Source organism: Leopardus geoffroyi, chromosome C1 (assembly GCF_018350155.1).
Source record: "Leopardus geoffroyi isolate Oge1 chromosome C1, O.geoffroyi_Oge1_pat1.0, whole genome shotgun sequence".
NCBI lineage: Eukaryota > Metazoa > Chordata > Mammalia > Carnivora > Felidae > Leopardus > Leopardus geoffroyi.
The window spans coordinates 178,861,990-178,886,593 of NC_059328.1; the positions used below are offsets into that span (position 1 = coordinate 178,861,990).

At 40.6% G+C, this 24,604-nt stretch overlaps 1 pseudogene; it reads right to left on the reverse strand.

Annotated features, from left to right (window-relative positions):
• Nucleotides 1-10,533: 10,533 nt before the first annotated feature.
• Nucleotides 10,534-10,687, reverse strand: LOC123600087 (annotated as a pseudogene).
• Between the last annotated feature and the right edge of the window lie 13,917 nt (nucleotides 10,688-24,604).

The following is a 24,604-nucleotide window of genomic DNA, read 5'->3' on the forward strand; positions in this document are numbered from 1 at the left end:
CCATTTGGGGGCGTATAACACTCTATTTTCCATCCTGCTTAGAATTCTGAGGCTCAATGTCCAACATCTGTCATCGTTCACTTTGGAATTTTAAATTGTCTTTTTTTATGATTATAACAGTAATAATATTTATTATTAAAATAAAGTATAATGAAGAAAATAAAAATATCCTATAATCCTATGACTCTGAGTTAACCATTATCAACCTCCTCTTTTGCATATATTTTGTAACATACGCAGTTTTGTATTCTGTTTTTGTTCTCAGCAGTATATTGTGGGAATATCCAGGATGTTATTGAAAATCTCTTAAGATTTCATTTAATGGCTGCATAATCTTTAATTGTGTAGCTTTACCATAATTTATTTAACCATGCCTTATTGTTGGACACAGTTTCTAATTTATTACTCTTTTACAATATTGTGAGTAATAGACTCATTGTACATTTAAAATACCTACCTGAAGTAAGTTCATAAGAAAAATTTCGAGAAGTAAAGTTACCGGATTAAATGACATGAACATTTTAAGGCTCCTCATACATATCACCTGATTATTGTCCAGAATGACTCAGAACCTGTACTTGCACTAGAATCATGTACCCATGATTTAGAAAAATCTGTCACTGTGTTAGGCAAAAGAAGGATCTCATTATTGTCTTATTTTCCAGTTGTTAGAATTCTAGTGAGATTGAATATGTGTTTCACGTGCTTTGTCGCCATTGGCTTTTTTATTCTGCATATTGTCTCTGCTTCTTTATCTATTTTTCTCTTGACGTGTAATACACTGATAATGGCCTTCCAAGGATGCCCATAATCTAATTTACAAAACGTATGGGTATGTTATCTTACATGGCAAAAGGAATGTTTGATGATATGATCAAATTAATGGCCCTGAGCTGGGCAGATTATTTTGGATTATCCAGGTAGGAGACAAAGGATTGGAGTCAAAGTAGGCATGATCATGGAAGAAGAGGTCAGCAAAAAAGAGAAACTTGAAGATATCACATTGCAGGCTTTGAAAGTGGAGGTAGGGGCCATGAGACAAGGAATGCAGGTGGCCTCCAGAAGCTGGAAAAGGCAGAGGAGGGGTTCTCTTCTAGAGCGTCTAGAAAGAATGAGCTGTTAGGACATCTTGACTTCAGCCCAGTGAAACTGACTTTGGACGTCTGGCCTCCAGAAACGTAAGAAAATAAATCTGGGTTGTTTCCAGCTACTAAGTTTGCAGTAGTCTGTTGGAGCAGCAGGGAAGGAATACACAGTGTGTTCTCATTTTTCTTATTGATATGTAAATTCTCTTTTATACAATAAAGTTCTTAACTTGTCATATATGTTACAAATATTTTTCCCAGGGTGCAGTTTGCTTGTAAATATTTTTATAGTATTTTCTGATAGAGTTTTGTTCTTAACTTTTAAAATATTATTGATGTTACATAGGATAAGCTTTATTTCAGTGGTATACAAATTTTAAAAATTATGCAGTCAAATCTATGTATCTTTTCCTGGGTGATATATTCTATTGCTTTTAAATCAGTTTTATATTCACCAATGTTACCTCCAGCATTTTTATGGTATGTGATTTTTCATTTATCATTCTTCATTAAGTTTTTATATATTTTTCATCCTATTTCAGGGCTATCTTGACTGTTTCATTAATCTGTCAAGTTCTGTGCTATTACCACACCATCTAAATTATTGTAGTTTCATAAAAGTTTTTATATCTAGTAAGCCAAGTACTCATTCATTACTCTTTTTCTTAACATTTTTTTAAAGCTGGTCTCAACATGTCACTTTTCAAGATGACTCTTAGAATCGTTTAGACAAGTTAAAAAATTTCATGGGTGTTTGGATTTGAAGTTTGCAATAAATCTGTAAATTAATTTGGAAAGAACAGCATGCTGCTAATGCTTCCGTAAGCTCTTATCAGGGAAGAACATGCTATTTTTTTAATCTATAAAAAAAATATATATATATATATATATATATGCATATTAATGTTTACTTATATTTGAGAGAGAGAGACAGAGAAAGAGAGTGTGAGCACTGCAGTGGCAGAGAGAGAGGGAGACACAGAATCTGAAGCAGGCTCCAGGCTCTGAGCTGTCAGCACAGAGCCCTATGTGGGTCTTGAATTCACAAACCTGGAGATCATGACCTGAGCTGAAGTTGGAAGCTGAACTGACTGAGCCACCCAGGCACCTTAAAAATATATATTGGTATACAGTATTATAGATTTATTGATGTAATCTTAGATGTTATTCAATAAGATTAGTTTTAGGCATTTTGTATGTTTTGTTACTATGGGAATTGGAATGTTTTCCCACAGTATTTACTAACCAATTTTAGCTGATGTCTTGGAAAGCTCTCTATTTTTGTATACATATCTTCAGCTTTGCTGAACTTTACTAATTATGACTCTTTCAGTTGATTCTCTTTGGGTTTTTATGTATATAATTGTATCACAGGAGAATGCTGCTGATTTTATCTCCTACATCCTAAAAGTTTACCTTTTTTTGATTTCAAATTTTTAAAGCATTAACTAGAACTTCCGGATCTGTGTCAACTGTTCACAGTAACATGATGTGTCGTCATTTTATTCATCCTTTAAACCTTAATGTCTCAAGTAGTTCACATTTAGTATGGCTCTGGCTATTAGCTTAAGAATGGCCTTCTTTTTCATGATAAGGACCTATTCCCTTTCTTGGTTAAAACATGGATTTACATTTCTGAGTGTTCATTTTTCCAACTCGATCTATTGAACTAATATATTAGATGAGTTGTTTACTGCATAATAAGCTCGATTTGTGTTTCTAGGATATGCTATTTTGCTTATTGGACATTCCTTGTATTATACTATAGACTTTAGTTGACTAGATGGTTTGTTGGTTAGGATTATTGGAATCTAAAGTTACAAACGAGACAAGGCTGCGGTTTTAATATGTTCCTCGATCAGATTTTGGCACTGGGGCAGCAGATAGCTTTCCAAAAGTATTGTTGGTGTATTACAGTTTTTTTTTTTTTCCTATTTCCTGAAGCATATATTGCATAAGGATTTGAAAGACGTCACCCATAAAACTAACTGCTCTGGATCACTTTGGAGGTAAATTTTTTAAAGTTGTTCCATAATCTTTTATGATTTCCTTCTGCATTAGTCATTTTCAGTAACTTATATTGCTTTTCACAGAATTGTCCTTTCATGGAGATCTCAATGAATTGGGCTTCCAAAGAATGATTTGGATGACCGTGTTCAGTTCTCCCAAGGTGGCGCATAATGTCTACCATTCCAGATGCCAAGGAGAGAAGTGAATTTATGATCGGCATTGGATGCCTTACAGCTTAATTCTTTCCTGGAAACTGGTTGCAAAGGGCTGGAATAGAGTTAACATAACACATTAAAATAACTGTAAGAACCTCCTCATCTGTTTTTACAGTCTATCTCTCCTTCTTATATTTACTTACATGTGGATTAAAGCTTTTTAGATTTGTTTTAATTTTTTTCCCCAAAGAGCCAGCTCTTGGATTTTATTTATGATTTTAATATGATTCTGTTTATTAATTTGGTCATATACGCTTTCAGCTTTACTGTTTCCTTTCATCAGATTTTATTAGGTTTCTTTTGTTGGACTCTTCTTAAGGATTTGATTTGAGTAGCTAACTCATTTCAAAGGGGAGAATAAGAACACTGGAGCTGAATGGCTAAGGTGAAGGATGGGGCAGGGATAGGTAGAGATCTCAGCTCCAAAGGCTGTTATAGTTAGGATAAGGGTGGGCCATCAATGCAAAAACAGACTTTATTTTGAATAGCTATCACTGGGTGTTAGTGGCTTGTAGAGCTAGGAAAACGCTAGGAAAACTGTGGACAGTTTTACTCTACAGTCTGCCCAGAATGCACTGTCTTGTAAAGACAATCTGTGCTGATTAACTCATTCCTTGGTTATAAGATCTTTGTGGAGGGTCCACCATGAGCGCTACATGTGGAGCGCTGTCCAAGGGGCAACACGAAACACACAACAGGAGCTGTGCCACTTTTGAGCGTGTCGTTGCAAAAGCAAACTAAGTTTGTAGTAGCCATTCAAAGGAGAAAGATCATAGTCAGGGTCTGGAATACACAAAGAAGACTTTCAGAAATGGCAGAAGGTAAGCTGAGTCTGAAAGGAGAAAAAGGTGAAGGGGTCAGCAATAAACCTCACTAATTTGGAGTGCAGTGTGGAGAGAGCCTAACGGCGATGAGAGTGTAGGTTGTGGATAAGTAGAGAATGTGTTGATCATCTCCCCCAGCATGTCAGGCTTATGGAGAATCTTCATAAGGCAGCACAGTTGGTTCCTTAGTGCAGTAAATGATGGGGGAGCGATTGAAGCTTCTTGAAGAAGGAGTGCCTGGTGAAAGCATCCTTTTCACGAGGTCAGGTTGGCAGTAGTATTCAGGCGGGATTGAATCTGAAAATCAGGGAAGAAGTCATAGGTGTTGAGGTATGTGAATTTAGTGACTAATAGAATACCAAATGAAAGGGTGGTCCTGAGAGGTGACAGATGGAAAATCAGAGAAAGACAGGGAAAGACTAAAAACGTCTCTCAGTATTGGTTCTCCAATATTTGAGACAGGGTGGTCACACAGGGACCCTATTTGAGAAGTAATGTGATGTATACTGGAATTTTAGACTTCTCGAGTTTGAGGGTGTGGCTGGACATCCACTCAGAGAGTGGCTGTGGTTGGCTGGGGTGCAGAGCAGTAGGGGATATAGAGGTTTGGGACCAGAGCAATGGGCTTGGATGAATCTATGAGGAAGTTAACTGCAGATAGAGAAGAGCAGAGGACAGGGGCCTGTGGAGCTCCAGCAGAGTTTTAGAGATGATTGGAGAATAAATTCAAAGCGTGTGAGCGACAACGGAGATGGGACGTGGTATCTGGGAATCGAAGCCAGTAGGTATAAAACGGCACGTTGGATTGGTGGGGCAGCAAAAAGAGAAACATGTGCTGCTCGAAAGAAGGAAAACAGGGTTAATGAACAGGGTAATGTTAATGAACAATGAATAATGTTAATGAACAATAACATTAATGCCGGTAAAGATAATGACGGTAATGCTAGGAAAGCTTTTGTTTAGTATAAACATTGGATTATGCTTGAAGGTGTGTAGGGAAAGGCAAAAAGAAGTTATACAGGGAAAGAGGTTTAAGGAGAGGGGCAAATTTTAGACTTTCTCTGAAAAATATTAACTATACTGACCTATGTACATTCATCAAATTGAACAGAATATGGTTATGTTAGGAGAGGTTCAGATCAATTAAACTAGATGGAACCTACTCTCAGAATGATATGTTCAAGTCAGAATAAAGCGCTATTCATATTAGTTAGCATATAATATCCAAGAGCAAAGGAATTGCCAATTGATGACAAATATGAACCAAGTTCATGCTAAGAAATTGTAGGGTAGTTAAAATCCAGGGTTAATCTGTTCTCAAGAATAACTGGATGGTTTTATCAATGTTGCTGTTTGGCCCTTCAATAAATGGAATCTACGTGTCTTTGAAGTTTATAAATCAAAGTGACTTTGATATGAGCTGCTTTGGAATAATTGAAAAAATACTGGCTTTTTTTTTCATTTTTCTTTTCTCTTGAGTTGTTACTGAAATTTGCATACTTCTCTCAGAGTAATAAAATTTCATCTAAAGTTCAAGGCAGCCACTTACACTTTGTTAAACTCTTAAGTTTAAGAAAATATTTCTCAGAGTGGTGATATACTTGTGGCTGAAAACTACAAGAAAATAACCAGGTACATAGTGTCTTCTTTCCTTTCCTTCTTTCCCTTTTCTTGTTTTCTTTCTTTCTTTTTTTAAGAGAGAAGGAGTAGAAAACCCTGGAGAAACAAAGTAGAAAAGCATTCTTATTTCTGATCAAAGAGAAGAAGATAAAGATGTACATGTCAAGTGTGATTTAAAAGACCTTGCCCTTGCTTATGCTGAAGAGGAGGGAAGCAAGCGAGGAGCTGGGGGATTGAAGTTAGAAGCAAGGCCAGGGTGCTTGGAAATGGGGTCATCCCGCGGGAGGCCAGCGCAAAGATCAGAGTGTGTGGGGGTGTCTAGATGAAAATGGAGAAGGGCTGGCGAGGAAGAAAGAGATGGGGCCTAGAAAAAGTCCGCAGGAGCCCCCTAAACTAGTTTGACTGTGTTCTTTTGTACGAAACCCCCGCCTCTGAAGCCCAAGGCCTCACCTTTAGGGCTGCTAGTCTGTTAAAGGGCTAAAGACCCACCAGGCCGAAGTCAGCATCTCTCTGCAGTTGCCAAAGAAACATTCTTTCTTCAGGTAGAAATGTAGTTCCTCTAAGACACAGTATTATATTTTTTCTCCAAAAACCTTTCTTATTAGGCTTACGTTTGCTCTCCCTTCTGGAAAAAGGCCCTACAGAAGAGAATGATATCACTGGGCTCTGTTCATATTCACAGACTCTTCTTATGCTGCTGGAAAGTTGGTCAGAGTAAAACTGGAGGCGGGGGGAGGGAACCTGAGGTATATGTGCTGCTCCCCTGCTTCTGGGATGTTCTCAAGCGAATCGTGGTGCTGAGATTTGCTGCCCAGGGTGGTTCCGATAGTGTCTTGAGTCAGAAGGGAAAGACGTTTTCTATAGAGAACTTTCTTCGGTGGATTTAGCAAATCCATTATCCTATCAAAAGAGTTTGGTTTACTTCACATGAACAGGATATTTTTGGGAAAAAAGAACAACCTGGAGAAGAAGGACAGTGAACTTGTTAGGGGTATGGACTCTGGGGCCAGGTTGACTAGATTCACATCCCAGAGCCACTGGTGGCCAGCTAGGTGATCTTGGGCAGGGGCTGAACCTTTCGGTGCCTCATTTCTTCATCCACTAAATGGAGATGATGGTAATGTGACAATAGCTATCTAACGATATAGCATACGATGATAATACTAAAACAATAATGACAGTAATAATACAAGGTTGTACTGATAAAATTAGTTGGTATATGTAATGGGCTTAGAACTCCCCTTGGCACATATGAAGTACTTTGTAATTTATCTTTAAAATTTTTCATGCTTTTAAAGATTCTATTTTTTTATTTTATTAAAAAAATTTTTTTAACATTTATTTATCATTGAGAGACAGAGAGAGACAGAGCATGAGCAGGGGAGGGGCCGAGAGACGGGGAGACACAGAATCCGAAGCAGGCTTCAGGCTCTGAGCTGTCAGCACAGAGCCCGACGCCGGGCTCGAACTCACGGACCGCGAGATCATAACCTGAGCCGAAGTCGAACGTCCAACTGACAGAGCCACCCAGGCGCCCCTAAAGATTTTATTTTTAAGTAATGTCTACACCCGATGTGGGGCTCAAACTCACAACCCCAAGATCAAGAGTCACAGGCTCTACCCACTGAGCCAGCCAGGTGCCCCACTTTGTAATTTAGTTGTTGTTATTAGTAAATGATGAATTCAGTGTTAGAGACTGATCCAATATCTTATGTTTTCTGTAACATGTGGGTTATGGTTTGAGGTCAAAGTTATCTATAAAGTTTCCTTCCTCCCAGATATTTCCCTTGTTTTATAGAAACCAAATCATACTTCTCCTGCTTGAAAATGGCAATAATGTTGTTTACTTACCATCTGGATATTGCGTTCCATATTTTTGTTCTCGTGCCAAGATAAAATGCAGATCTTTGACTGACTACTTCAATATAGCTCAGTTGATTTAGTTCAGTGAATTGCTATTGGCTCCATCCACTGAGACAGCTCTGTGAGTTTTTTCTTTTTTATTTTTTTAAATGACATTTGAATGAGTCATTTGCTAATTTTTTTTAAAAAGGAATTTCTTTTTTGGAACTAGAACACAAAAGCTTCCTGGCTTCTAAGCCCTCAAAATTACAAACAAGGTGACTAAAGTCAGTGATAGAAAAATCTGGAGGGAATTATTTATACTCTCAATCTTCCAAGAAAATGCTGAGGAGGGCCCATTTGCTTGAAAAGGAACTTGGTGCTTGGGTTTCTTTTCCATTTCTCATAGTATGTTTCTAGTGGTAGGAATTCACGGAAACGTTATCAATTCGTTCAATTTATTTTTTCTAAAACCTGTATTGGGTGTCTACTTCATGGAAGGCAAAACACTGTCCTAGGTGCCAGAGGTGCAAAAATAGATTAAACAGGATTCTGGGCCTTCGGGAGCTCGCCATTTTGTGGAAGGGATAAGACGACATAAGGATAATTCGAATATATGACAATTTCCTAAATGGCATATCGGAAAGAGTCCCACAAAGATTTGGAGGAGAGAAGCAGCAAAGTTAGCACCATTTTCATGAATTAAATAATATTTGAGTTGGATATTGAAGGACAGGTAGAATTTAGACAATAAGAGAAATTGGCAAAGGTAAAATGGAGAGATGGGAAAGAGTAGGAGGCATTTTTAGGGAGAAAACATATTATCCAGCACCCCAGGGCTGCTCTAGACCCTGAAGATAAAAGCTGAATGAGCTGATGGGGTGGCCAAGCTCAATGGAACATGCGCACTAGCGGGTCAAAACAGAATGTATCTAAGTAAACGAATGAGGTAATCTAACGGGAGAGATTCTATACAATCAAAATAAAATAATAAAATGACAAGTGACAGTGTTGGGAGGAGAAGTTACTCTAGAGGGGGTCGGACAGGAAGGCTTCTCTGAAGAGGGGAAATTTGATGTGAGACCAGAATAACGAAAAGCCTTTTGAAGGCCTAGGGAGGCTTGTTTGATGAACACGAAGGCCAGGGTGGCTAAAGAGTCATGACCAGTGGTGAAGAACACTAAGGCTGCTGTGTGGAGAAGGACTGTGGAGTATGGGGGGGTCAGGACGGAAAGGAGAGAAATCTCTGGGAGTTTATTGCAGCAAACAGGCAGCAGATGATGCGGCCTCAGACTGGGGAGGCAGTGGGGAGATGCGAGCTAATTCTGGAAAGACAGGGAGTCACAGAGTACAGGGCTTCACATTCTCTCAGTCTGAGAATTTGAAATTTATTCTGGAGGTAACAGAAGAGTAAAATTATTTATGGATTTAGAATTTTCCAGTGTCTATGCTTTGATTTGTTTTTTTCCTGTGGAAGATACTTTTTTTTTTTTTTTTTTAACACACCTTTGGTAATTGATTAGTACCTTACATAATGAGCACTCTGTGGTACCCTCGTGATTTGACAGATAAGTGCCTCTTAGAAAGTTGTCCACTTTATAACTGCCGTGGAATCAGATCTTGGGAACATCTTCAGATACACAGAATAGAGACACAGATTTTTTTTTTTTTTTTTAGCATAATGAGTCTACATTATAATATTAAAAGTGGTTGATAATAACAAAAGAAAGTTTTGTTGTTCACATAGATGCTCTCCTCTGAGAAGCAGGGATGCCCAAGAAAAAGGTTTATAAGACCACAGGAAATGTAAATAGTGGGGAGCTTTGAGGAACAGGGAAAACTAAAAAGCTTATCTCCACCTAAAAGCGAGCAGTCATTCCTCAACTGCGGCATTGTGGATATTCTGGGTTTTTTTAAGGGAAAAATCTAAAAATTTCCTAATTTTAAAAAGATAGAAATTGGGTCGCCTGGGGGGGTCAGTCGGTTAAGCGTCCGACTTTGGTTCAGGTCACGATCTCGCGGTCCGTGAGTTCGAGCCCCGCGACGGCTCTGTGCTGACTGCTCAGAGCCTGGAGCCTGTTTCAGATTCTGTCTCCCTCTCTCTCTGACCCTCCCCCGTTCATGCTCTGTCTCTCTCTGTCTCAAAAATAAATAAACATTAAAAAAAAATTTTAAAGAAAGGATAGAAATTAATTAAAAGAAATTACTACACTGCGCAGTCCAAAGTGAAATGTATTTGTAGGTTTGTTTCAGGCTGGGGGTGGGCATACTTTGTAACTTCCTAAGTGAAGTCTCCTCCAAGGCCCATTAAACAGCTCTGCTCTGGCTCATCCACGATGCAGCTAGAAACAAAACTCAGTACTTTGAAAACTGACACCTGATGGGGAGGAAATAGAGGAAAAAAAGCCTGTGTGTGTGGTGGGAGAGGCTGAACGGGAAGAGGAAGCGGAAGAGTAAAGGGGATGCTCAGTGAGGCGGCCGGTGTGGTCTGATGGCAACAGCTGGGAAAAACAAAGAAACATCATGCGTGCCATCATCGGTACCCCACGAGTGTTTGTGATCATAGGACAGTTAAGACTATTTCCTTTGTAGCTACAGACTGTACCTGCATGTCTTTCCAGACTCTATGGGGCTTACGGAATCTTGAAGTAACCTAGACCCTTAGCATCTGTGACTTCATTTTCAATAATTATAGATATAAGCTTATTTTCATTCTTAAAATTAGTATCCCATTTAAAGTTTCTTGTTCACTGAAACTAGCCTTCCCATTAGCCCTCTGGGCCACCCCAATTCTTAGTGACCTTCCCATTAGCTGAGTATACAGTCCTAATTATGGAGCATACCTAGAAATCAATCAGTCTGATGCTCTTTTGTGACCTCTTTGCTTTGTTGTAATATTTGACAACAATGAACTCACTTTTTTTGCATGTATTTATCTTGTCTTCCCAATAATGAGTAATTTTGAAGGCTGAAGATCTCAGCTTATCTTTCTTATACCCACCAGAGAGTTTAATATGGTGCTTTTTTCAATTAGCAATAATCGCGCCTCGGATAAACCTCATTGGCTACGATACTGCCACAGAGCAAAGCTTAATATGGTACTTTTTTATCCAAAAAATGTTTCTTATGTACAAGGTAACAAAATAGTGAGGTGAAGACCAGAAAATCACACTTAGCCAACCATACTGTCTCTATGAGATAAGAAAAACTTCTCCGGTTATTTCATCACCACCGCCCCCCCCCCCCCCCCCCGCCAGGTTTGAGAATTGATTTTTATTTTTTTATTTAAAAAAAATTTTTTTTTTCAACGTTTATTCATTTTTGGGACAGAGAGAGACAGAGCATGAACGGGGGGAGGGGCAGAGAGAGAGGGAGACACAGAATCGGAAACAGGCTCCAGGCTCTAAGCCATCAGCCCAGAGCCCGACTTGGGGCTCGAACTCACGGACCGCGAGATCATGACCTGGCTGAAGTCGGACGCTTAAGTGACTGCGCCACCCAGGCGCCCCGAGAATTGATTTTTTAAAAATGTCATTGATGACTATTTTGTCATTGCACAGGCATGGCTTTTGTGTTATGGAGCCCAAGAGTAACTCTATCCAAAGCAGAAGATGGTAACAGTTCATAAACCTGGAATTTACCCACGCCATTTAATTAGAACTTTTAATTTGATGAGAACTTTTGTTTTGTTTTGTTTTGGCCAACCAATGTTTAGAATTGGGACCGCTTTGTGGCTCAGTGTCTACCATGGTTACAGCATCACCATGTGGATCAAGGATCACGAAAGAAAGGCATAGCCAAGGAAATCTGTGATTGCAGAACTCATTAAGGAAAAGGAACATTGTCTTTCCCCACATTATGTTGCTGGCTAAAAAAGAATTGCCTCGCAATCTGGTTAAAGAAGCTATAAAAAACTTTAGTGGGTATTTGCAGCTAAATCTTAATACGACGTAGAAAACAATGGCGTCGAATTTCAACAAAAGGAAGCGATATATCAAGTACAACCTTGTCAAGGACCCTTGCTAAAGAATTTACTGCCGATTATCAACTATTTGTTGGGGATTATCTATATGTAAGGCTCTGGGTACCTTGGGAGACATAGTGGGGGAAAAAAAAAGATAAAATCCATGCTTTTAAGGTCTTTCAAATTTAGTGGACAAGAAGTAGTAATATAACACTTTATTTATTTGTTTGTTTGTTTGTTTATTTGTTTATTTAAAAGAGAGAGCAGCTGCACGTGAGAGCTGAACAGGGGCAGAGGGAGAGGGAAAGAATCATAAGCAGGCTCCCTGCCCAGGCAGGGACCCAACTCAGGGCTCCACCCCACAGTTGTGAGATCAGGACGTGAGCCAAAATCAAGAGTTGGACGCTTAACTGACTGAGCCACCCAGGTGCCCTATTACGATATATGTTTAATGTCACCAGACACACCGTGGGGAAAGGCGAGGGGGTATCAATCTGGCTGAGGGGCTCTGAGAGAGCCCTGAGGAATCGTTTGAATTGGAGGAGAGCTGGCACGATGGATGCCCCCCGGGAAGGATGTGGAGGCAGAAGGCTTCCAGATGGAGAGGACCAAATGAGCGAACGTGCAGAGGTAGTGGAGTGTTGTGTGTCTTTAAGGATTAGGCGTTTTCCTGAATGGCTGGAGGAGAGGATTCCTGCCAACGGTGTGTGGGGGACAAACGGGTGGAACTGTGTGTGGGAATTAGCAGTGGAATACAATAAGCCTCTCTCTTAGGATTTGCTTGTGTCCCAGGTAGAAGAGAACTTCTGCTGGTAAGAACCGTGTTTGATTCTTTTTTATCTCTTACTACCAACAAATGCTTAATATTCTTGTTGCTTTTTATAACCTTTGGTATTTGCATGAGTGCCTGGAAAACGAGGCCCTTTAGAAATGTTGGATCTGGTGAGCGTGCACGGTTTTAAAAGCCAAGTGAGAAAGTTTTGGGTTTGGTTCTGTGTGCAACGAGGAGCCTTCAAAACGTTGTGAAAAAGGAAGTTTGTGATCAGAGCTGTGCTTTCTGAAGATAACATAAGCAACCATATGGAGATCAAATTAGAGAGAGGAAAAGCCCAGGGTAAAGAGATCTGTTAGCAGTTGTCACAAAAACCTAGGTGAGGGAGGCAGAGCCTGGGCTGAGGGGGCAGTGGCCATGGGAGTAGAAGGAGACAAATAAACTCAATTAGATTTGGCCACAGTTTGACGTAGAGAATGCAGAAGATGGACGTGAGGGGCCTGGGGTCACAGTTACCTATCAAACTCAGGGTCCTTAAAAAGCTTTCAACAATTTGCTACTTCTGTTTAATTTATCCCTCACTGGTGAAGTCCAGCATAAAATGTTAGCCTTTACAAGCAAAAGCCGGACAAAGCCAACAGCTTGAGATTATCCCCAGATTATCGTGGTTGAAGAAAACTTTCCAGGAGCCTTGAATGCAGGAGCCATTCATAGAGAAGAGGAAGGGCTCCAGAGGATGAGTTAGGGGTTAGTTAACACAGTGACTCCTGTCAGATTTGTCAGGTAAGGGCTAAAAGTGTCAGCTATGCCTCAGACAGTTTGCGTAATGATTTGGAGGGGCCTTCCATGTGACAAGTTCACACAGCTGGATTTAAAATATTTAAGGCATTTCTTTCAAGCATTTGCCTAGCTGGGGGTTGTGATGAGGAGGAGGACTATGGTGTTCGCTTTTTGGGAATCCTACTTCTTTCTTGACTTGAAAAATGTTGTATGAAATCAATAAAATGTGCGTAACAATACATTGTTTTCCCCGAGTGAGGAAATAATTTGGCTGCTGTCCAGCATTGTGCTTATATGAACTGAAAGAAAACACTCACAGCAAATATGTACTGTAGGTAGTCAGGTTGAGAAGGGCTTCCAACATCATAAATATAAAGAAACCCATGGCTTTACCACGGATTTCACATTTGTTCACGAAGTGATAAAATTTCAAGAAAGCATCTTCTGACAGCCTTTGAAGATCATGTAGAATAATTTGGTTCCCACAGGTGACTACTGTTTAAAGAAATCGCCACGAGTGTCAACAGCCGAGGCATCAAAACAGTACCGATTACCTGTGGACAGTCAGAATCCAGTGATGTCAGAACAGAGGAGGTGTGGAATTTATCGCTTACAAGATGGTTAAAAAAAAAAAAGAAAGATTAAACCATATGTACGAGAAGCATCACGGAGGACTTCTCAAATGAAATATCCCATAGCAAAGTAGTAGGCATTTTCTAACAGCTAGAGAACAGTGTTTATTCCCAAGTCCTTGGTGTTTGCAACATTAAACCCCAAATAAGGATGAGGCCATTCTTTTTGGACTGAATATTGAGAAGACGATGGAGAAGGAACTGGCATAAGATGGGTGAGAATCAATATTCATTAGATAAAAGAGGTTTCATTATCAGATAAACAACAAGAATTCATCTAAATGACTTATTGAACATTAATTTTGTAAAATATTACAATGATACAAAAAAATAAAAAAGGACAAATGTACTTCCCAAGAGTCACTGGTACTGACTCAATCATTATTGATAAGAGGCGGGGTTATTCTTTGGCAAAGTTGGATGGAGTGGGATGGGATGACTTTCAATGCTTTCTGTTTCCTGCTTCCCCCCCCCCCCCCGGTTCTTTCCCCTCTTTTTTTTTTAAGTTTATTTATTTATTTTGAGAGAGGGAAAGAGAGAGAGAGAGAGGGAGAGAATGAGTGGAGGAGGGGCAGGGAAAGAGAGAGAGAGAGAGAGAGAGAGAGAGAGAGAGAATCCCAAGCAGGCCCCAATGCAGGGCAGGCCCCAATGCAGGGCTTGGACTCATGAGCTGTGAGATCATGACCTGAGCTGAAATCAAGAGTTGGACCCCAACCAACTGAGCCACCTAGGTGTCCCTTTCTCCTCTTTTGATTTTCTCCTTTCCTTGTTCTGTACCCATTCCATGTGCTTTTCCAGACCCTTTCTGTCCCAGAGGAAGGTGAGAGGAAAAGCTAATTCACTCCATGACAGTGGTTTTCAACTCTGGCTCAAGTGACTATAATGAGTTTAGGCAGGGTAGGGAGGATGCTCCCAGAGATTCTGACTTCATTTTTCCTGGGTGGAGTCTGGCCATTTATGGCTTTGATGCAGGCAGGGTTGAGAGCTGAGTGGTCTTCAAACTTTCTCCCTTATACCCTTGAACATAATTTTGAAAAATTCTGTTTCACTTTGCACATTTTAAAGTTGATATCTAAACTGTTTTGGCATAAGTTTAAACAGTAGTTTCAAATAACGTACTTTTGTATATATTACAAACATTGATTATTTTAAAATAAAGAGAAGAAATTATTCCATGAGTCCAATGAAACCAAAGACTATGGGCTTTGATTCCTATCTACCATTATCCATTTAAGAAACAGATGAACAAGCCCTCTTTTAAAAGTTGGAAATTCCAATTTTTTCCTTTGCTTCCTTGAACTCTGACTTCCATTCTATTTCTGTCACAGAAATTTAGGCTTATAGATTATTTCATCATAATTCTCTGCAACAAGAAAATAGTTGTCAACTGAAATTTAACATTTAAAAAATTTCAAAAGGCTTCAAGTTGAAATTATCCTTCCCCACTGCTGAATTACCTTTAAAAATACTATTAGCATGGAGTTTACATAAATATATTATAAATTTGGATAATTATTAAACTTTAAAATATAATTTTATCAGAAATGAATTTTTAAATGGGATGTATGGAGCTTTGAAGAAGTCAGTTAGCTTAGTATCCTTTTTTTTTTTTTTAATGTTTATTTAGTTTTGAGAGATAGAGCATGAGCAGAGGAGGGGTAGAAAGAGAGGGAGACACAGAATCTGAAGCAGACCCCAGGCTCTGAGCTGTCAGCACAGAACCTGACACAGGGCTCGAACCCACAGACCGTGCGATCATGACCTGAGCCGAAGTCGGACGCTCAACTCACTGAGCCACCAAGGGACACTTTAGTATCCTTTAATGTAGAATGTTTAGTGATAAAAATGAAACAGGGTTCAGCACCAGTAACAGCCCATTTGTTAGTTTTATAGATGCAAATGCTGACAAACCTTGTTCACGTGAATAAAGCAATTGCTATTAGAAAGATATTGTTGGGCACCTGGGTGGCTCAGTTGGTTAAGCATCAGACTTTTGATTTCAGCTCAGGTCATGATCTCAATGTTCATGGGTTCAAGCTCTGCATCGGGCTCTGTGCTGATAGCTTGGAGTCTGCCTGGGATTCTCTCTCCCCCCCCCCCCAATATAAATAAATAAACTTTAAAAAAAGAAAGAATGCTGTTATCACAATGTCAATCACGTTTTTTTAACTGCTTCTGAATTGTATGCAAAAAGTAAAGTACTCAGCAATTTCTTCTTAGAAACATTAATAAATATCAGTGGAAAACTGGATTCAATTCTTCCTTCAATATTGTTGGAAACAAAAAAACTACCTGAGTAACTTGGAAAAGAATTTCTTATTCATTCACTGAATCATTCACTTTCTCAAAACTCACACCAGATAGATCCACTGTTAGATCTCCCCTGAATGCCACCCCAGGAAATGCACCATTGGAATATCTGTGGTGGGTGAGAAGTACATTTTTATTTATTTATTTACTTTAAAGTGAAACGAAGTAGGAGAAGTGAGAACCCAGAACTGGGTCAACATCTTGACTGCACTTGATCTTGAGCAGATGATTTTTTTTCTTTTTTAGGAAAGGGAAGAAATGGAAATTGAAGATCTCCGAAAGTCTTTTCTCATTCCCAGTTTATGTATATTTAATATATTAGTCCTCTCATAAGTATATTTATGTAGTAAGTGAAGACAGTTAAGGAAAAAGGAAAACGTGGTTAATTGGAAGACATGAACTCTTGGAGGTAATAAAGGACTTGTGGATGGGAATGTTTTTTTGACTGGAGTTTCTCAGATCCTATGTCATGGGCAACTACAAATTCCCCCTATTTCCTTTTGACTTGCTTGGTTGATATTTGAAAAAAAGTTTCCGGGGCGCCTGGGTGGCGCAGTCGGTTAAGCATCCGACTTCAGCCAGGTCACGATCTCGCCGGTCTGTGAGTTCAAGCCCCGCATCAGGCTCTGGGCTGCTGGCTCAGAGCCTGGAGCCTGTTTCCGATTCTGTGTCTCCCTCTCTCTCTGCCCCTCCCCCGTTCATGCTCTGTCTCTCTCTGTCCCAAAAATGAATAAACGTTAAAAAAAAAAAAAAAAAAGAAAAAAGTTTCCATGAGTTTGACTGAAGTAGATTTACTACATCAAATATGTAAACTCTCAGTGCTACTACTTAATCCAAATGTAAGGCAGACAACATATTTAATTCTCAGTGTTATAGCAGTTGCACAAAAAAAAGGGAAAAGAAACAATGGTAAAGTTAATTTTAATGTATTTTATCAAACCCAATATATCATATTATCATTTCAACATGCTATCAATATAAAAACTGTTAATGAGATTTTTTTTTTGCATTCTTACTTTTGTTTTAAGTGTTTGAAATCCGGGGTGCCTTTCATACTTACAGAACGTCTCAGCACTAGTCACATTTCATGTACTCAACAGCCACATGTTCCTAGTGGCTACCATACGGGCAGTGTGGCCACAGATGATTGGAAAGTAAACTTTGCACATTTTCTTCTTTATTAAAATTTTAAAAAATGTTTATTTAATTTTGAGAGGGAGACAGCCTGTGAATGGGGGAGGGGCAGAGAGAGAGGGAGACACAGAATCCGAAGCAGGCTCCAAGCCATCAGCACAGAGCCCGACGCGGGGCTTGAACTCATGGACCGTGAGATCATGACCTGAGCCGGTCAGACGTTTAACCGATGGAGCCACCCAGGCGCCCCTACTTTGCACATTTTCTAATACCGTTTGGTAGATGTAAAGCCAGTTCTTCAAAAGTAGGAAGAGGCACAAAGCCATTAATTTTCATTTTGCTAAATGGCATCCCTTCCCCTATCTCGTACTCCCTATGAAAACTGGCACTTCACTGAAGTTCTAATTAACTACTGATTTTGCAGCGTGTATCACTTCTTGGCAAATGCGCATGGTGTAGTACTTATCACTCTCCCAAATTACATTTGAAGTAGAGTAATCAAGTCTATTTTTCATTAGAAAACTGATTTCCTCCAGCTTTGTATTAGTTGCATTGGCTCCCTGTAAACTGCAAAAATCAATGATTTTACACGCTTTTCCAGCAACAGGCTCAGTTTGAGTTGAGATCTACCTCTAGTCCCCATTTCCGTGAGGACTGGGGCTCTCTTCCCAGTTTTTCAGGGGCTTTCTTCCCAGTTTTCCTCCTCCTCCCAGTTTTTCTCCACTTTCACTCCTCACCTCTGCCCTCCTCTCCTCCCTTTCGGCCACCACAAGCCCAGTTTTAATTCAGGCCCCGATGTGCCCAGTTTTAATGGATGAAAAGTGGTTGGTGAAGCATCTGGTTTTCCTTTGCCAGTGACTGGGGCCGGGGCTGTCAAACCCTAGCATGAATCAAAATCACCTGGAGAGCTTGTTATAACCCAGAATCTCAGGCCCTGACTCTGGAATTTCTGATTTAGCAGGCGTGGCATGGGGTCTGAGAGTTCGTATTTTTTACGTGTCCAGGTGATGCCAATGCTGCTGGTCTGAAGACCACACTTTGAGAAGCAGTTTCCACTGCTTGGAGAAGCAGTTTCCACTGCTCGGAGAAGCAGTGGCATAGCGTGATAGGCGTGTGACCTGTTTTGATCAGTAAGCTATAAGGACACCTGGGAAAGCTGGTCCTTCCCGATAAGCAGCCATTAGGTAAAAAAGCATTATTTGTTTCTCTCCCTCCTCCATCTCCTTACTTTCTCCTTTGGATGCTGTCACGGAAGGTCAAGGTTGTCGGAGCTTGCCATCTGGTGACAAAGGAAAACAGGAAAATTTCAGAGATGCCTTTCCATATTCTGAATTACAAAGCCCCCGAAACACCTATCTCCGTGGTCTTGTTGTGTAAAATAATTTTTAAAGTCTTTATTGCCAAGGGGCGCTTGGGTGGCTCAGCTGGTTAGGCATCTGACTTTTTTTTTTTTTTTTTTTTCTGTGTTGACTCTATTTTTTATTTATTTTTATTTTTTATTTTTTTTTCAATATATGAAATTTATTGTCAAATTGGTTTCCATACAACACCCAGTGCTCATCCCAAAAGGTGCCCTCCTCAATGCTCATCACCCACCCTCCCCTCCCTCCCACCCCCATCAGCCCTCAGTTTGTTCTCAGTTTTTAAGAGTCTCTTATGCTTTGGCTCTCTCCCACTCTAATCTCTTTTCTTTTTTTTTCCTTCCCCTCCCCCATGGGTTTCTGTTAAGTTTCTCAGGATCCACATAAGAGTGAAAACATATGGTATCTGTCTTTCTCTGTATGGCTTATTTCACTTAGCATCACACTCTCCAGTTCCATCCATGTTGCTACAAAGGGCCATATTTCATTCTTTCTCATTGCCCTGTAGTACTCCATTGTGTATATAAACCACAATTTTTTATCCATTCATCAGTTGATGGACATTTAGGCTCTTTCCACAATTTGGCTATTGTTGAGAGTGCTGCTATAAACATTGGGGTACAAGTGCCCCTATGCATCAGTACTCCTGTATCCCTTGGGTAAATTCCTAGCAGTGCTACTGCTGGGTCATAGGGTAGGTCTATTTTTAATTTTTTGAGGAACCTCCACACTGTTTTCCAGAGCAGCTGCACCAGTTTGCATTCCAACAGTGCAAGAGGGTTCCCGTTTCTCCACATCCTCGCCAGCATCTATAGTCTCCTGATTTGTTCATTTTAGCCACCCTGACTGGCGTGAGGTGATATCTGAGTGTGGTTTTGATTTGTATTTCCCTGATGAGGAGCGACGTTGAGCATCTTTTCATGAGGCATCTGACTCTTGATCTTGGCTCAGGTCAGGATCCCCGGGGTCGGGGTCTTGGGATTAAGCCCTGTGTGGGACTCCACACTGAGCATGGAGCCTGCTGAAGATTCTCTCTCTCTCCCTCTGCCCCTCTCCCCTGCTCTCTCTCTCTCTCAAATAATAATAATAAAAAAATCTTTATTGTCCAGCCACCCTCTGTCTTGTTTTCTGTTGTTGGCAGTCACAGACACAGTGACTACTCCTCCCAAATCACTATGCCATCAACCGCTTGATTCAACGGTGACAGGGACTTACAACAATGTCATCACAGAATCATGGCGCTAAAACCATAATGCCTTTCTTGAAACCAGAAGACTTTTTTTGGTAAACACTCCACCTCTGGGTATGGTATCTCAGGGCTAAGGAGTTAGAAGAAGCTATATAGACCGTCTCAGGGCATAGCTGGCGGGGGGGGGGAAGCTCTCAACAAGCTGAAACACGGTATCCAGAGTGCTGTTTTGTGGATTAAAGTTAAAGTAGGGGAGACATCCTAGGCAAACCCGCTGATGATACGCAGCTAGGAAGACTGGAGAATGCGTGGGATGTCCGGGACTTTCTGGTGGGAGGCGAAGATGATTTGTTCCAGGTAGCTTCAGAGGAAAAGAACGGGTACCGACGTGTGGAATTTACAAAAAGGTACATTTGGCTCTCTAAAAGAAGACAAATTTTTCCAACACCTGGAGGATGTGTATAAAGAGACTTTCACTATGCAGGGAAGGCTCTGTACTACTTAACTGTTCACCGAGAGCCCAAGAAGCCACTTGCGGTCCTGGTGGCTTAGCCTTCAGCGAAACGCTGAAACGAACTAAGAATTCCCCGTAACATATATTGGGTTTAACCATATGAAACTGCAGGTACTCCATCATTTTGGACTTACATAAATGGTTACTTCATATGATTCTGCGTGGTCGAAGTAGAGTAATGCGCTGAGGTGGAACCTGAAGTCTATTTCGGGTCACGGGAAGGGCAGCGTTTAAGCCATCGACATCCATCTCCCTGCGGGGAGCGTGGCTTGCGTGAACCGCAAAGTCGTGGTCAGTTCCCGGAACCTGCAAAGGAGGGCTTGATGGAAAGAGTTACTGACCCAAGAATGAGCCCTTGCTCCAGCTAGCCCCGACGCTGTGTTTGTTTTGTGTTGTGTTTGTGGGGCTGGGGGAGGTGGCCCCAGCGTTGGAAGTAGGGATGTCGCTCCAGAATGTCCCAGCTTTTCCCCAAGAAGCCGCTGTTTCTTTTGAATCTGTGTCACTTCGTGGGGAAATTAGCCCCCGAGGTTCACAATCAGGGAAGCAGCGGCGCTACCTTTGATTGGCTCTATGTTTACTCTTTCAAGTATCTAAAGGACCTTCTGAATTTTAGCATTTGGGGCTATTGTCCTGTTTTACTCACAATGCTTATACTTTTCTCCGTTATAATTATTATATACCTTCTTGGCCTCTGGCTTTCTGCAACTTTAAGTCCAAAGTTTTTCAAGTTGGCCCCTAAACTGTCACTTTGCTATTTTTAGCTGTCCTTAATGGACAGGCAGGTTCTCGCTGTATAGATACCGCTCTGTTCCCTTTTCTTCCACCCTTGTGGTGCTACTTCTGTCCGGCTTCAGATCTCAACTTGCTCTAAGAAGCCTTCCATGACTTCTCCCAGACTAACTTAGGCAGCCCTGCAGTGGGCTCTCAGAGCAATATACACTTCCCAGATCATAGTGTTTTCCTACTTAATTTTAATTTGACAAGTAAGCCGGTGGCAATTTTGTATGTGCTGGACACTGTTTTAAACGCCTTACAGTAGCAACTTATTTGATTTTTTTTTTTTTCAACGTTTATTTATTTTTGGGACAGAGAGAGACAGAGCATGAACGGGGGAGGGGCAGAGAGAGAGGGAGACACAGAATCGGAAACAGGCTCCAGGCTCTGAGCCATCAGCCCAGAGCCCGACGCGGGGCTCGAACTCACGGACCGCGAGATCGCGACCTGGCTGAAGTCGGACGCTTAACCGACTGCGCCACCCAGGCGCCCCAAAACTTATTTGATTTTCACAACAAACCTTTGAGGCAGAACTATGACTGCCCCAGTGCACGGATGAGACAAACGAGGCACAATGAGTTAAATCACTTGCTCAGGGTCACAGCTCTTCATTGGGATGGCAGGATTTGAACCCCATGTTCTGGCTCTTGTGTCTATCCTCTTTACCATGGTGATATGCTGCCTCTCTCTTTATTGTCATTCTTCGTTCGATGGTAATATCACAGCCCCCTCCTCTCTCTCTCTCTCTTTCTCTCTAGCAATCATGTCTCTCTCATTAACCATTGTAGGCCCCCACTAGAGTGTAAGCTCCTTGGGAAGGACAGGGACAATGTCTTCTTTGTTTCCTGTTGAATTCTAGTAACTTCCAAGACAGTGCTTAACACTCGATTGGTATTCAGTCCGTGTTTGTCTAATAAACGGACGCATGGATGTTCATTGCAAACATTTAATGAAGGTAACATTTCTAGGAGGAATGAAATAACAACATCTCTTAAGTACAATCAAAAGGTGATTCAGTTATGCTAGAGGAAAAGAGAACTTATCCTGACAAGTGGTATTTTGAAAATTTCAAATGTCTAAAAAAGATTAAAGCTAAAGGGGATTTCAAGGCCGGTATCGGGCAGTTCAATTTGAAGCAAAGCTTCTGCTATTCAAGCCTTCACCACTCCAGCCACAGGAAAAGGCAGACAGTTATGAAAGCTTGCAGGCTGGAAGGAAATTCTAATTCCTTGGAATGCCCTGAAGAAGGAAGGTGAGCTGTAGACTCTTGACTACTTTCCTGTAAGACCCGATAACCCTGAAAAAATATAAAAAAAAACACATAAAAGAGGGCACGAGCCAGATTAGAGGGCCAAGTTGGAGCTGTGTTATCACAGGTCCTCAAGAAATCAGCAGGGCCAGAAATAAGGCAGGCTGCAGGCAATTACAGATTGTCATTAAAGTTAAAAATATGACCCACAGCGCTGTTGCTGTATAGCTTTAGGCTACTAAATCTCCATGCTGTTAGTTGTGACATGAGGCATGGGGAAGGACAGTCAAAATTCTGTGCTATTTCTGCATTTGGTTACAAAAATAAAAGTCTGTACGTTTCTATACAATTAAAAGAAGTCAGCGCAGAAGGATTTTCACGACGTTAAGAAAGAGGAGAAAGGCAGGGAAGATAAGTTAGATCTCCTTGAAGAAACGCATTCAAATGACTCCTTCATCATTGCTTGGGCTTATGTGGTAGTGGAATCGGTAACAAGGATGAATCTGTCCAACTGGTCCTCTTCAATGGTTTTCAAAGTCAAGAATTGTAGACAGCAGACAATACAGGTATTGTGTCTGATGAATTAAAAAATGCATGAGGGTTTTGGCCAAGTAAATAACATTTCAAGTAGGTGTTTAATGGGCTGGAAAAATTCACAACAATGAAAAGCTTTAGATGAAAGAAGATTGAATTCTGAACGAGGGCATAAGGATTAAGTGAATGTCAAGATGAACATCCCAGTATGGATCCATTCCTTGTATAACTATTGAACTCCTTACTTCACAGCATGGGAGAGTGTAATTTAACTTAAGAGGGGTAAATGTGCCAAAGAGAAATGATTCAGTAAAGAAGGAAGGATTTTTCATGTCAAGGACAAAGCAATTTGTAATTTGATTTTTAATCTGCAGACAGTAGGTAATATCAAGTCATCAAACAGTCCAAAGAATAGGCTGCTAATTGAAATAGAACGTGGAAACATTAATGAAATTGATTAGAAGTGACAAAGCAGCTGGATTTGTCAGCATTTCAGCAGATGGAATAGCTCTGATTGATGAAATGACAAGGCTCTGAAACAAAACCAAAAATTAAATGTACAGCCAGAGAGTCCTGGCACCAAGAATGTACAATTGCATAAAATTTGAGGAACAGGACGTGAAGGGATCTTGAGAAATACTCCCGAATGGTGTTACAGAATACAATTGTTTGTCACTTGGCTCGAACCTGCCACTTCTGATGACTGCTAGAAGTCTGAGAGTTGCTGTAATAAAATACCTAATGTCGTCGTGTGGCATATATTACCTGTGGCGATATCACCGGTACTGGGACTGCCTTAGAATGACCATCTCTCCGCTCTTAATTTATAGCTATAGCTCCAAGGGCTTTGTCACATTATACAAATGCAACAGTTTCCAAACCATGTTCGTCGAAGCACTAGAGACCCCGTGAGATGCTAATAGATATTCTGTGAAAAGCTTCCTTGGGGTCGAATAAGTCTGGAGAGGGCTGTATATAATATGATTCACTCTTCGCCCCAGCACACATCAGCATAGTCAAGGCAAAGTCCTTTAGTCAAGCAAGAATTTCCTGAGGTTCTATTCTATGACTACTGAGATGAATTTTTAAGAAACACCTGTAATATCTTAGAGGGACTATCGCTCTTTGGTGCAAAGTTTGGAAAATGTACCCTGGTCTTCCGATAGCATTCATATACCTGGGGTCTTCTCAGGGTCTACCCATTACACTCTGTGAGAGTGACTTAATGCCTGCAAAGAATCTGGCTCACCGTGAAGTATTTTCTCAACCCTTGACATTTCAAGTGTATTTGCTTGTATTTAGAAAGATGTTGTCTTATTTTTCCCGCTTCTGTTGGTGTGGGTTATAGACTCGGTTCCTGTAGGTGCCCATAGACTGGCTGCAATTATATTATGCTGAGACTATTTGTCTAGTGGATAGTCTCAATAAGGTCTCAATTTCAGGTCAGGAAAGCAACTGTGGCACCCAGTGATGTCAAGTTCTGTGACACACAGGAGCATCTCTTTAAGTTGTACTTAAAACCAAAACCAAAACCCAAAACAAAACAGAAAACCCCCAAATGTTGATTAGGTCAAACATTTCTTCTTTAATTGCCTTACTGTTTTTGTTTGTTTTAATTAAGGCAGCTATCTAAAGGATGCTGTGAATATTTCCCTATGTTCATAGACTAGACCCAATTTCAAATTACCTTCGTTTAAAAAGTAACAATGCATGCGTCCATGACATTGTTTTAACACGAGACAATGAATTAATGTGAACTGCTATATTAATAGCCCGCAAGATAAAAACCACATGG